This window comes from Ictidomys tridecemlineatus, unplaced genomic scaffold (assembly GCF_052094955.1).
Source record: "Ictidomys tridecemlineatus isolate mIctTri1 unplaced genomic scaffold, mIctTri1.hap1 Scaffold_52, whole genome shotgun sequence".
NCBI classification, from domain to species: Eukaryota; Metazoa; Chordata; class Mammalia; order Rodentia; family Sciuridae; genus Ictidomys; species Ictidomys tridecemlineatus.
The window spans coordinates 1,154,025-1,168,186 of NW_027523416.1; the positions used below are offsets into that span (position 1 = coordinate 1,154,025).

The 14,162-nt window shown below is 38.0% G+C and overlaps 1 long non-coding RNA gene across 2 annotated transcripts in view; it reads left to right on the forward strand.

Annotated features, from left to right (window-relative positions):
• The window catches only part of LOC120888018 (uncharacterized), a 59,871-nt gene that overhangs the window by 25,144 nt on the left and 20,565 nt on the right, over positions 1 to 14,162 (forward strand). Inside the window, exon 3 of one of the 2 annotated variants that reach the window (XR_013433404.1) lies at positions 6,921 to 7,156. This is a non-coding gene — a long non-coding RNA (uncharacterized LOC120888018). Of the gene's footprint in view, positions 1 to 6,920; positions 7,760 to 14,162 lie in introns of those variants that run through there. The other variant, XR_013433403.1, reaches the window with a different exon arrangement.

Genomic DNA, 14,162 nt, shown 5'->3' on the forward strand with positions numbered 1-14,162 from the left:
AGAGTGGGTACATTCCAATCTGAGTCCACAACTTTGGACCTAGCACTTACTTTCTTTAGGCCTCCTTTCTTCATCAGTTCTTTTATTCTTTTTTTTTTTTTTTTTTTTTTTGGTATGGAAGGTTAAACCCTGCGGTCCTTAAACACTGAGCCACATCCCCAGCCCTTATTTTTTTTAATTTTTTTTCCCTTTTTTTGCATTTCAAATATTTATATGAATTTGTTATACATGATGGCAGAATGCAATTCATTTCACATTACACATATAGAGCACAATTTTTACAGTCACTGATTATACACAAAGTATTTTCACACCATTCGTGTCTTATACATGTACTTAGGGTAATGATGTCTAACTCATTCCACCATCGTACCCCTTGTTCCCTCCTTTTGCCTCCTTCCCCTTTGCCCTATCTAAAGTTCCTGCACTCTTCCTTTGCCCCCAGCCCCATTATGAGTCAGCATCCTCATATCAAAGAAAACATTTGGCCCCTTACTTCACTTAGCATTGTATTCTCCAACATCATCCATTTACCTGCAAATGCCATGATTTTATTCTCTTTGAATGCTGAGTAATGTTCCATTGTCTTCACATTTCTTTACCTCATTATTCTTAGTGTTTTATGTGTATTAAGAATTTTAATAAAAAAACAAGTACATGTATAATGGCATAAATTGACGAACATACTTTATTTACAGAGATATGAAAAATTGTGCTTCATATGTGTAATAAGGATTGTAATGCATTCCACTGTTGTAAGCCAGGAATATTCAATAACTCATGTCATTATTCTACTGGAGAATATTTAAACTATCTTCAGGATTTTGTAATTGTAAACCATAACCCAATAAACATACATGCAAAAAAAAGTTTTCATAAACACAGGTGAGTGAATCTATATCTCTAGGAGACATTTTTGAGCAAAAGTTATTTTTAATACTTGAGAAAGCCAACAAAAGTTTTTCTACATTTATATATATTTTATGTAACCATTGCAGATTCTACTGAAACAAAATCACAGTGGTGAATGTGAAACTAGAAATGTAGGGATGCTTGGAACAATTCTGATTTTTATGTTTTAATCCTTCTAACTCTGTCAGTGAGCATAGCCACTGGTCTACACAAACTCTGACACAGGCCAAGCCCTATGCTAAGCATCTGTGGAGTCGAAGGCTGACATGGTACATCAGTTAATCTAAACCTCACAGTATCCTAGGATGTAAGCAGTATTATTATCTCCATTGAATAGATAAGAAGACTGAGTCTTTAGAGAATCAAATTCCAAAGTTTGGCAGCTTTGTGACTTAGAAACTCTTTACTTTTATATTAAAATTAATGATGGCCTAGGATGCTAGTAAATACAAGATTTGAAGTTATACAGGAATCACATCAGCTGTTTTATATAACCCATTGAAAGCTAAAAATCATGTTTTTTTAACCAGCTAATCTAGAACAAAAGATGGGGATTCACCTTGGGATATCATTAATTAATGACTTAATTAATTAATTAGTACCCAATTAATTAATATCATTAATTGGACAACCTTGAGACCTGGTCATTATGACCTTATCACTGCATGGTTGCCTAGAGCCACAAGGCTACGTTTTCATTCTCCCTGTTTGATGCTATTGTACAGAACTTATTTCACTGGGTCTCATAACTTTGCATAAGTGATATCCTCCTTTAAATTTATTATTTATTCTTTCTTTTCTTCATCCATTCATCCCTCTTATTCACTTATCATTCAATTATCCATCCAATATTTATTAAACAGGAGAGATTCAGGACCATAAGAAAATTATAAACTGAATATTTGTAAGAGAAATGAGCTTTCTGATTAGTTTTCCACTAAGCGATTGGGGAATATGTAATTACAGAATGTTATAAATGGTAGGGTAGATATCAAAGTGTGGCTTGTGCCTGGATCTGTGCATAGACGTGCCGTGGGTGCTTGCTGAAGGCACGCTGTAGTTGAGCAATGGGAGTTTTATTTTCCTCAGCTTCAGTTAATTGAAAAGCATGTCTGTTAACAGCAAATGTCCAGTACATGGTGGACCTTATTTATAGCACTGAAAAGTTTCCCATGCTGTACTCCTGCTTCTGTGCCCAGGACATTTCGGACGTTATTTCTCGATTTCACCCTTGCTCTCCCCATGGGCTTTGTCCTGCCCCCACCCCCAGCCCAGGGGCTTTCCTGTCTAGGGACTTGAATTTTGCTTTTTGCTCATTCTAAAATGCCCATGTCCCTTGATTCCATGTGGTTTCTTTATTCACTCTTTCAGGTCTCTGTTCTTTTGCATTGTTCTGTTTGGGGCCAGGGATTGAACCCAGTGCCTCCTATATGCTAAGCAGCTCTGTCACTAAAGGACGTCCCAGCACCCACATTATTTTTTGAGACAGGTTATCACCATGTTGCCCAGGCTGACCTTGAACTTCTAGACTCAAATCATTGTCCTGCCTCAGCCTCCCGAATAGCAGGGACTACAGGTGTGCATGGCCTCCCCAGACCAGGTCTCTATTCTTCTTCGTGTTATCCAAGGAGCTTTTCACACCACGTCATGTAAAGGAGGAGGTGGGTGCCCTGCATGTCTCACCAGCTGGCATCATTTCTCACTCTATCTTTCCACTTGGTTTTTTATTTGTTTTCTCATGTAAGTCTCACTGTTAATAATCAAGTTCCTAAAGTGAGGCACCTTTGTTGTTCTTAGACTTTGTGAGGACACTATCTAGAGCTGTGCGTCCAGTGGGTACTTCAATCAATATTTGATGGTTGAGTGAATTGCTTAATTATTTTGACCACAGACAATAAATGAGTCCTATTTTAGACCCTGACATTCCTAGTAATTGAAGAAGAAAAACTGAAGGAAAAGTTTGGAACATGGCGTGCTTAGCTTAAAGACCACCCAAGGTTTTCATCCCCTGGTTGTTCACTCAAACATGGAACTTCTGTATCTCCAGGAAGGGGCTTCATAGAATTAGACCTTAACACATGAGGACTAGTCTCCTGAATTACCCTGTTAAGTCCAGTGTAACCTGGAGTCATTAAAGGCATTGAATCCTTAAAAGCAGAAAAATTTCTCAGGCTGGAGTCGGAGATACGAGAGGAGAGTAGAAGGGATAAGGCAAAGAGATCCAGAGTAAGAGAATGCACCCATTTTGGAGGGGGTTGAAGATGGAGAAAGGGGGGTCTCGAGTGGGGGGATGGTACAGCTGAGAACTGCCTCTGCCCCCAGCCAGCAAGGACAAGGTAGCTCAGGTCACCAGGCATGGATCCTGCCAACAGCCTGAGTGGGTGCAGACCTGAACCCTCCCCCACGACCTCCAGAACTCTTCACTTGGGGCTGAAGCATCATCAGCAGAGATCCAGCCAAACTCACTGGACTTCTGAACAACAGAACTTGAAGATAATAAACAGGGATTGTTCTAAAGTGTGGATTTTTGTAGGAAGTTGTTTTAGCAGCACAGAAAATTATTATGTGTATTGAAATTATACTCTTTGTTCTCAGATAAACACCATGGTAGTAAGCAATCTGTACATAAAGTAAAGGGAGAAAAATCATAATGATCTAGGCAGAATATGTTTCCAGCTTCTTAATATTTTGCTTTTTATTCAGCAACTGGAGACTGATAATAGAAATCATTGAGGTGAACTGTGTTTTACTAATATAATTATGATTCTGTACTGCTGATCCGAGGAGGAGTATGTATTTTACTTGTCAGTGCCTAAAAAGGGGGTGTCTTTTACTTGACAATGAACTTGGGGCATTCCTTGTGCCATCTACAGGTAGTGCAAGGGAACAACCCACCATGTCAAACTTCTCCCAGAGCTTCAATGGCAAATCCCAGCATTTTATTTAAAATAAATAAATGGAAATACGCTCACATGCTACTCTGAAAAATCACTTCCATTTTAGTAAAGGCCAGTACAATTAATCAATTATCTGCAGGATTTTTAGCAAATCACTTACCCGCTGTTCTTTGAAGATTCTCCTTCAGCCTGCAGGGATTGATCTAAGAGGGCAGAACAGGTGCAAAAAGCCTTTCATGAAAGTTTGCCCATTAAGCCTGTGTTTGGATAATAGTTACAATCAGTCTTCTGTTAAATTTCTATTTCCTTTTGTTGCACTATTTTTTAAATATACCTTCCTAGAAATTCCTTATTCTTTTGAAAATTATTGGGGTAAATCTTCCTCTTGAGGGCCATCCTTGAACTCCTCCAGTTTTCCCTCTCATCACTCCTCCTTCCCTTTCTTCTCCATTTCTCTATCACTTGTGTCCAAACTACGTCTTTCCTAGGAATCTTCCCCTAGAATGGTCCTCCCTGAAATGCACAATGGCCTGTCTCAATCAGAGGAGCTGGGCTATATCCAGAAGTTCACCATGTACTAATCTTTGCTCTGGAAAACACTTCCACAACCCCAAGCCAGAACCAAGAATGAAAACAGAAAAGTGGTTCAGAGAAGGCTATTCAAGGCAGAATTACTGTTGATAAAAAATGAGTGGAGATATACATATGTTCATTAATGGGGAACTTGTTAGATAATTTACAGTGTATCCACAAAATGGAATGTTTTGGGGGAAAAAAAAGAGAAAGATCTCTTTTAGACTATCTAAGATAACCAAATAGTTAATGACGAAAAATTCTCTTTAGGAATGTTTTGGTTAATCAATGAAAAAGAATGATGGAATTAGAATACCATTATTTTACAAAACCTGAGAAATTAATGGATTTAGGCAAGAATCAGTAAGAAGCAGTCAGATGTGTTCTTCTAAATGTGACTTAATCTTGTGCGCGCGCGCGCACACACACACACACACACACACACACGAGAGAAAAAAACACACCTTGTATACACACAATTGAATTTGAATCTAATCAAGCCTGGAGATTTAAATGTCATTTTTCAGAAAATCCTTGGAACTTTCAGACCTGTGGAACCCCACCAGAAGGACACAATCAGCTAAATTCAAACAATTTGAAATCAAACAAGATACTTCTAAATATCCATGGATCAAATAGGACTCATAGGAGAAAAAAATTACATAGAACTGAGTAGAAATAAAAATACAATATGTTAAAATATGTGGGCTGCAACTAATGCATCTCTGAGAGGGAAACTTGTGGAACTAATGTGCCATCATTGGAAGAGAAAAATAAAGCTCCAATTAACGTTCTAAATATCTAGTTTAAAAAAAAAACTTGAAAAAGAAGATAAAAATAAACCAGAAGCCAGAAAAAGGAAAGAGATAATAAAGAGCAGGTATAAAAATTTTTAAAAAAGAAGATAACAAATATAATTAATCAAATTCTCATTCTTTAATACAAACTACCCTGGGGAAAAATAAATCATTGCTAAATCTCTAGTATAACTAACAAAAATAAAAAGTAAAGATAGCAATCTCCTGTATCCAGGATGTAAAGGGTAGCTGCAGATCTCACAGCCATTGGGAAGGCAGGTATGCTGCCGCAACAGGCGGACTTCACAGCTTAGATGAAATGGAGCCTTTCCTTACATGACAGAGACCATGACAACTCATCCAACAGGAAATAGATCACTTAAATTGTCCTATAATTATTAGGGACATTTAATTCATAATTTTAAAACTCAAGTAAAAGAAATTTTCAAGCCATTGTAGTATCAGTGGGGAATTCAACCTAACATTTTAAATAGATTTAACACAAATTATACACAATCTCTTTCAGAAAATGGAAAAGGCAGAGATATTTCTGATTCCTTTTGAAAGAATGATCAAGGCTTGCCATCAGAGAAAATGCCTGTTTATTGAGGAATATCTCTGCATGTTATAGAGCCAGGGGTGGTTTGACAGTTGGCATGGGGTGCTTTTTGATTGGTGGGTAAGGATCAGGTGAGCCAGCAGGGCTAGTCAGTTTGATGGGTAAGGATCAGGTGAGCCAGCAGGGCTAGTCTGATTGGTGGGTAAGAATCATGTGGCAGGATTATGTGAGCCAGCAGGGCTCACCATTGGACAGTTCTTCTTGGGGGAAGTTAGTCTTTGGAGCTGAGATGACTTCCAACACCTTTTATGAGTCTGCTCTTCTCACTGGGGCCTCACATGGCCATTCCTTTGTGTGCATGAGAGAAGGAGAGAGGGAGATAAGGAGAGAGAGAAAGAGAGGGGGAGAGGGAAAGAGTGAGGAGAGAGAGGAGGAGAGAGAGAGAAAGCACACCAGGTAGGAGAATGAGCTCACTAGAGCAGATTCTCTTTGTCTCTTCTCACAAGGGCAATAATGCAGTCTATTCTCAGGCCTCACCTTCCAAATATAACCACATTAATCTTTAACATATGACTTTTGGGTCAAATAAACATTTAATTCAAAACAGCACTACATAAAGAATATTTTTTAAAAAATATCCTCAAAATTTAGCACTGAAACTTCAATTAGAAACCAAGCAAAAGATATGAGCAGAATAGTTGTTGCTTATACAAACAGGCATGTGAAAAGATGTTAAATGTAATTAGCCTTTAAAGAAATAAAAATTAAATCCACAATGAGATATCATTACAAACTATGATTAAAATGTTAAAATAAACATGAAATTTACAAACAAGAACTCCCTACGTGCCCTGCTACTCAGTGTCCCTCTCTTGGAAGTTTGCACATGAGGTACAGAGCCTGGCTCTCTAGGGGGCGCTCTGGAGCTGGGCTCTGTGTGGCTTTGCATTGGGAGGCTCATTTGTCTATGGTCAAATGAAACATCTGTCTGCAGATTGAAGCAAAGGCAAGAGCTAATCATTTCCCTTGGGCTGGGGAAGGGGAGGGTGGGGCAGTGCTGTTACCTTGGCCCCTGCCACCATTCTGCTTCATGGATCCAGTATCTGGTTCACCCAGTAGCACTTGGAGTACTTGTGATGAATCTCCCTTCCCTTGGCGTGACTGCTTTTGTTTCTCCCACAGGGTCTTCCTGACTCAGAGGGCCCATTTAACAACCTCTTGGATCTTCATCTTCTTCCTTTCTTGCTTCTACTGCTTTATTCTGGATCCTTCTCTTCAAGATACTGAACATCAGAGCACTGGAGATCAACACCTTGGAGCTGACAAACTTGCTTCAAGTACAGCTTGACGGTTTTGTGAGGTGGTGAAATGACTAAAGTTACCTATTTTCCAATGAAAATACACTCCAATTCCACCAGGTAATGTCACTCCTAAACCCAGGAATGGAACAAATGTAAAGTTTTAAAATAAATTTGAGACACTATACCCAGTGTCTACATCCATTGCTTGTCTGTGAGGATGTGGACATATTTTGATCACATTGAACAGTTGAAAATTTTAAATATTATAAAATGGCAATTAAAATTAAATCACTAAAAATCCTGTGTTGATCAACTAAACTTATAGTAAAACCAAAGCCTATATTCTTGTTTATTACATACTCTACTATACTAAACCAGTACATTGGCACTGTTCTTTGTTTTATTTATCTAACTAGACCTGGTGGCTTAGATGGGAGAAAAAAATAGCCGTTAAACCAATTTATTGGTGTTTCATGTCTTTGATATCTAGGTTTGATCTCAATTTCTTACTTTTCCTCTCATGATTTGTACTGAGGCAATAATTTCTAAATATATTTTCTGAAGAACTTTAAAGCTTTAATAAAAGTAGAATAATTTTTTAAAGTATTTTCCATTCAGGTAATACCATAATTATGATGAGATTTGGAATATTCTCTTCTCATGGAAATGAAAATTTTGATGGATAGAAATAGTTTACATAAAGAATTAAATGCAACAGCTTTTTAAAGGTCTATTTGGCAATTTATTTATTTACTTAGCATTTCATTTGTTAGACTGGAAGTAGTCAAATAAACTCTCTCAAAATAACAGTTGAATTTCTTCACTTAATATGATGTTAAATGCACATGGAAGCAAGTTGAATGCAAAGCTGTCTGCACCCAAACACTTTAATAGTTGAGAAATGAGCCTCCACAATATCTCCAGTAAATTAATACATCTGTAGACTTTGGGACATGATGGTGTGGCTTAGTTTAATTTCACTTCAAAAGTCCATTAGAAGTAAAATAGCTGATCTTTTTGAGTGTTTTTATGAATATGACATAAACAAATAAGGAAAGTCTAAGCTAAAAGTCTAAATTTTAAATGGTGTGTGGAGATTTTTAGACAGAAGCAGGATAAGTCTTAGTTTACTTTGGTTTGCTCTGTGGATCTGTTATGTCATCTGAATGTAAGAGATTTCTCAGTAATAACAAGCAATAAATTCAATAACCACCAGGTACTTTTCTTACACACTGAGGCTGTAACCTTATAAAACAAAGGAAATTTAATTATTAGCCTTTGAAATTGAAAACCAACACTCAAATGTTATGTACAATTTTAATTTGTGTTTATTCTAAAGAAAATCACATTAGTAGAAACCACTTCCTGGGCAGGAAAGAGAAAGCTTAAATAATTTCAGCACAGCTAAAGCACCCAAAGATATGGATTCTAGAGGAAAATAACAAAAATATAAATCTGGGATTTCAACAGGCTAGCTTTCAGAGCCCTCCTGGGAGAAGATGAAGGCAAACGCGTCACTTCCTGATTAGTTAGAGCTGAACGTCCAATTTATATATTACATGGCTCAGGCCTGGGGTGCGAAGCTCTAAATTGCTTTGGATGAAACCCCAGTTGTCAGTCTTTTTATACAGCAAAATCAGTTTGCTATTGAAATCAAAGACATGTACTATGTACCAGACCCTGTTCTAGGCTGAGTGGATATTGCAACAAAGAAAGAAAGGGTGGGTATCTGTAGCTGGTAGGGCAAGATGGACATTAAATAAGACAAAGGAGTGGCATAGATAACATGTCAGAACAAGAGGGCAATTGCCAAAGAGAAAAAGAATCAGGAAATGTGGACTGGCAATTTTGTAATGAAGAAAGGTACAAATTTAAATAGAATGGCCAGGGCAGAGTTCAATGAGATGTTTTTTGACTAAAGACCTGGAGAATGACAGGGAGGAAACGAAGAAGGGAACTCCGTGGACCTGAGGCAAAGCATGCTAGAGTGGCCCAGAAGAAAGAGGGGGCCAGTGATGCGGCTCAGCACCTAGTGAACCCCAGTGAGGAAAGTAAGAGGTGAGGTTATGAGGAGTAGCGTGGGCTTCCTGATATGGGAAGGTGCTAGAAGATAAGTGAAGGGCTGACTTGATGGGATTGAAACGGCCACTGTCTGTTGTGCTGGAAGTAGACTGGGGTATCTAGGTGGACAGTTGTAGAAGCTTCGAGAACAGCCCTGCCATTTTCAGGCAAATTACCCGCCACCAACACACACATGCTTTAGTTTCTTCATCTTCGAATTGAAGATGATCATACCTCTCCCTCAGGGTTGTGAAAGCAAAATAAATTGTTATCTGTGAAATACACAGACTAGTGCCTGGTACCTACTGCAGTGTCACCTTTTGCCAACATTGCTGTCATTACTGTAACAATGTAGCAACAGATGAAGTCTGTTTTCCCTAGACTGGTTGGTAAAGGGAGCTCTGAGTTTATCTTCTGAAGGTAAAGCCAACAGGATTGGCTGCTCAGCTGGAGGGGAGGCGAGCACAGGAGAAAGATGGTGATGTCAACATCTGAGCAGTGGGGAGTACACAGGTCGAGGGCCCTCTAGATGAGTAGCTCTGGGGGCAAGAGACTGTATCAGGATCTCAGTGTCAGCCCAATTCTTGAGATGCCTTTTATTTCATCCAAACAGGGACCCTACTTGAGTGAGCACCTGTATATAGAAATTTGTCCATATAGAAGGCCTCAGCTCAGTTGATTGAAAGTACATATAAGATTATGATTCCCTTATTTTCCTACTTAGCATTAGTTTTATATAGATTTTCTGCTATGTTCCAATGATCAGCATTTTTACATCAAAATAATCTGTTTGATATGAAAAAATCACATTTAGCACACAGTTGCAAAACAATCGAGAATTATCACTTCCAAATCCAAGACACAAGGAAGAGGGCTGATGTCACTTGCAGCTGCTATCAGAATCCTAGTTACCTTCAGGATTTTGTATGCTATTAATATAATAACATCATTTGCATTTACTGTTAGCATGCAATTATGAGCACATATTGACAGTTTACCAGCTTGATACTTGAACTCACTTTGCAATACTGGAAATATTTCTTCTTTTCTAAAGTCATTAGAATGGGAGTTAATGGTAGCTTTTACACATATCCTTTTGTGGGAGACAATTCTAGAATTGTTGATGTGCTTTTAGTGGTAAATAAGGAAAGCCACTTGTCTCTATCTATAGCTAGAAGTAGAGAAAAATGTATAAACAGTGCAGATGTATAGAGAGTCTCTTGTGTCTCATGTGCTGTGCTATGCATTTTAAATGCATCCCCATTTTCACATACAGGTAAAGAAACCCAGGTACAAAAGGGTTTAGAATTTTGCCTCTGGTGACATTCTACAGAATGGAGCTGGGGTTTGAGACCCAGACACCTAACTCAAGCCCACACTCTTTACCCTACAGTAGACTGTTCCAAGCTCCAGTTCGCCTGCTTTTCCAGACCCTTAGGGTTTTATCCTTGGTGTGTGCTCTAACTTAACCTAGGTTTCTACTTTCTTTCTCTACCTGACTATCCTACTTCCCAATTGTCATTTTCAGAAGGGATAAAGAGTGTACAGAGAAGCTGAGAAAACAAACTAGTAAAGTTTTTCTAGTTGAGATATACTTAGATGGTTCAACTTGGACCCATTGCTGTCTAAAGGCAGAGTGCAGGGGATGGGGTGGGGCACAGGATAAATGTAATAGACAGAATGAGGTCTGTGGATTAGTTCTGGATTTTAATTTCCTGGTCACTCTATTCAGCAAGGAGTATTCTTTCTAGTGGCCAGAAGAAAAGAATTGCACAAAGCTCCCTAATTCCTTCTTATAAATACTTTGTTTCATGGATTATCACTACCTATTACCTCTCACAAAAACCAAATACCTAAAGACCAGAATTGGAGACGAGAACTGAAAATGTGAAAAGTGCTGACACAGGCTAAATCTATTTGGAAAAAAAAAAGATTAAGAAACTCCTTTCCCTTTGGATTAAGTGCAGGTTATGTATTTTTATCTGGGAATAAGTCCTATTACTGACATTCAGAGGCCGAGCTTCAGTAGCTTTTAAATATCTTCAGGAGTGAGGAAGACTATTTCTCAGCATTGCTTGGCATTATGTATTAAATGATTTGCCTTAGCTCCTTTCAGAGAAAGAGAAAAGATTTGCAATTCCTTTGGCTGCCCTTCTTGATAAAACTCACTCCGCCAGACAGAAGCGCACATTGTGTTCATCCACAGCAAAGAGCAATTTTTTTTTGTCTTGAATGTCATCATGACCACTGGGATCTGAGTTAAATTAATGTTAAAAACAAATTCTGACGTTCAGAGTTAATGGTTTCTTAGAAATATATCTGCAAGGGGCCACTGCTATTAGATCATATGCATTATTGTGTGTGTAGTTATAGATGATAAACTGGTACTATTTTTGATTACAGAATCATAGAATAATTATGGTTATTTTTTTAAGATGAGATTCTCCGATGCTATTACATAAAATTTCACAAATGTAGTTGTGTACCATGATGAGAATATTACTTCAGAGAAAAACATTTTTTTTTGGTTGCTGGTATCTAAACCCCCTTCCCATTTTGGGGAACTTCTTCATTAGGAGGGGTTTGATGGGAGGAAAGACCCAGCAACCCTCAACCTCACTTCATACCTGAGAAGCACCAAAGAATCATGTATATTTTCTCCCCCTCACAGATGTGCAGCTGTGGGCATGTAAATTATGCTCAAGCAAATGGAGTTTCTTTTTGACATATTGAATTTGAGCAATAATGCAAATATGACAGAATATATGGACTGCTTTAGGATCAGAAACCTTAGGGGTTATGTATAAGGTGAGTCCAGTGGCACAGCCTCTGTGGGACCAGTAGCCATAGCTGATGAGGATGAGCATGCTTGACCTTGGCCAGAGACACAGATGCTTCCTGTTTTCTGCTCTTTATCAAGGCCTATTCTCAAGGCCGCTCTCACTTCAGTGACCCAGTCAAAGGCCAATCAATATATACTGTATACATAGGTAGTCAAGAAATGGTTTCTCCAACCCATAACTCAGAAACTTGCCTGGTAAAAAAAAGCATTTGTAGATATTTACTTTAAAATTCATTTTTGATTCTCAAAATGGTTCATACTAAAAATGCAGAGAAGAAAAAAAATATAACTGAAGAAGCCCATTACAGTCTGGACTCTCTATAAACCACTTCTTCTTAAGGTGCTAAGCTTTATGGTCTCTTTTCCTCATTCTATTTTTTATTGGCATCATGCAGATAAATTTCTTTTTCTAATTATTTATCTGTAAGAAGGTGAGCTCTTTTACTGAAGTATAATTAACAAACAAGAGACCATTTCTATTGCTCTTGAGTTTACCCACTGACAACTCTAACAGGGTTGCTTTTAAATGTTTATTTTTTTCTGAAAGACATATTTGAGAATAAGACTTGTGTAATCATATCCAAGCAACAAATTGTCCAAGTACCACCTACTGCTTTTATGAAGAAAAGGGACACAGGGCTTACTGCAAAACAGGTCCTGCAAGCCTACTCCTCAACGACACAACAGACCTTCAAAACCTGGAGAAATCCTTTATGTGTGTAGATGTTTTTTCAACCCAGTGTCCAGTAGATATTGACTTTATATGTTAACTGGGGGCTGATTTTTTTTCCATTTCTACTACAAACCAGCAGAATGTTAACAAAAGTAATCTCCCATTACATGTGTTTATAACCCAAGTGTTTAATCTCCTGATGTGAAGTATCTTACCAGGCAAAACCAGCTCCAGAGTCTGCTCATGCCCTTTTATAGGATCAATTCAAAGCAGGTAGTCTGTTGGCTGATTGAAACCTGAGTTCAAATCCATGAGTTTTTTTTTTTTGTTTGTTTTGTTTTTTTGTGTGTGTGGTCTCATTAGCCACCATGGTAGCTGGGGCTCATTCTCATAGTGGAAGCAAGGTTCCAAAAGGAAGCAGAAGTACAGGACCTTGAATACTGGGCTTAGAGCTAGAATTTGGTCATTTTTGCCACATTCTTTTGGTAAATCAAGTCAAAAGGTAAATCAAGTCAAAAGGTCCTGCCAAGTTCAAAAGCGAGGTAAATAGCTCTCTTTTGGGGAGAGCTACACAGTTCACCACTGAGAACTGGAGGCCTCTTATGCAACATTCTACCATAAATTATTGTAAGACAAGTGCTGCTTTACAAGCTTTATTCTTATTTTAATGTACAATACACAGAGTCACTATATTATTAGTGTATCTATTTGATGATAAATAACATGGAAGAAAAGGAAATGGTGTCCCAACATGGAAAAAATACAGTATCTTATCAGAGGTCAGCAAGGGGGCTTCTCTTCCCCTTCCTCCTCCTCCTCCTTCTTCTATACTTTGTACTTTTAAATCAGAGGAAGACAACAGAGGAGAAAATAATGCAACTTTTATGATGACAAGTTTCTTAAATATTAAATGTTTATTAGAAATTATGCAATGTATCTCTATGTTAAATATATCTAGTTGATGAAAATTAATTAAAAATCCTGTCTAGTAGCTGTGGTAAAAGCTATGGTTGGAGTGGTCTATGTGCATTTATTTCTGAGTTATAAGCATTTTGGTATAAGTTTGGAGTAGGCTGGCATTGACACCGTCTGTCTACTGGAAACAGGAGGCTCTATTTCTCTGAAATAGATCTCAGCCTTGGCTACCATACAATTCAGTCCATACCACATCAACTAAGCCAAGCTGAATGACTAGGGGGGCTGACTCCAAACAGTTCTTGATAGAATTTTTAATATTTTTCTTAGATTTAGGCACATACTACCTTTCTAGTAATTCTACCCATTAGTCATTTCTGTGATTAACCTACCTAGTAGAACCTTCCCTAACATTTCCTATTTACTTACATTGGTTTATCTTTATTGTTGTGCTTCCAGTCACTTCATTTTGGAATTTTTGGTTTGGCTTGCTTTGTATATCACTATTTTTCCCACCAGCACATTCACATTGAACCCTGAAGTTAAGGACTTGGTTTTGTCCACTGTTATTATCTGCCAGGCATAGAACACTGTTGAGCACATGGGCAATTAGTAAACTTTGCTGGATATAT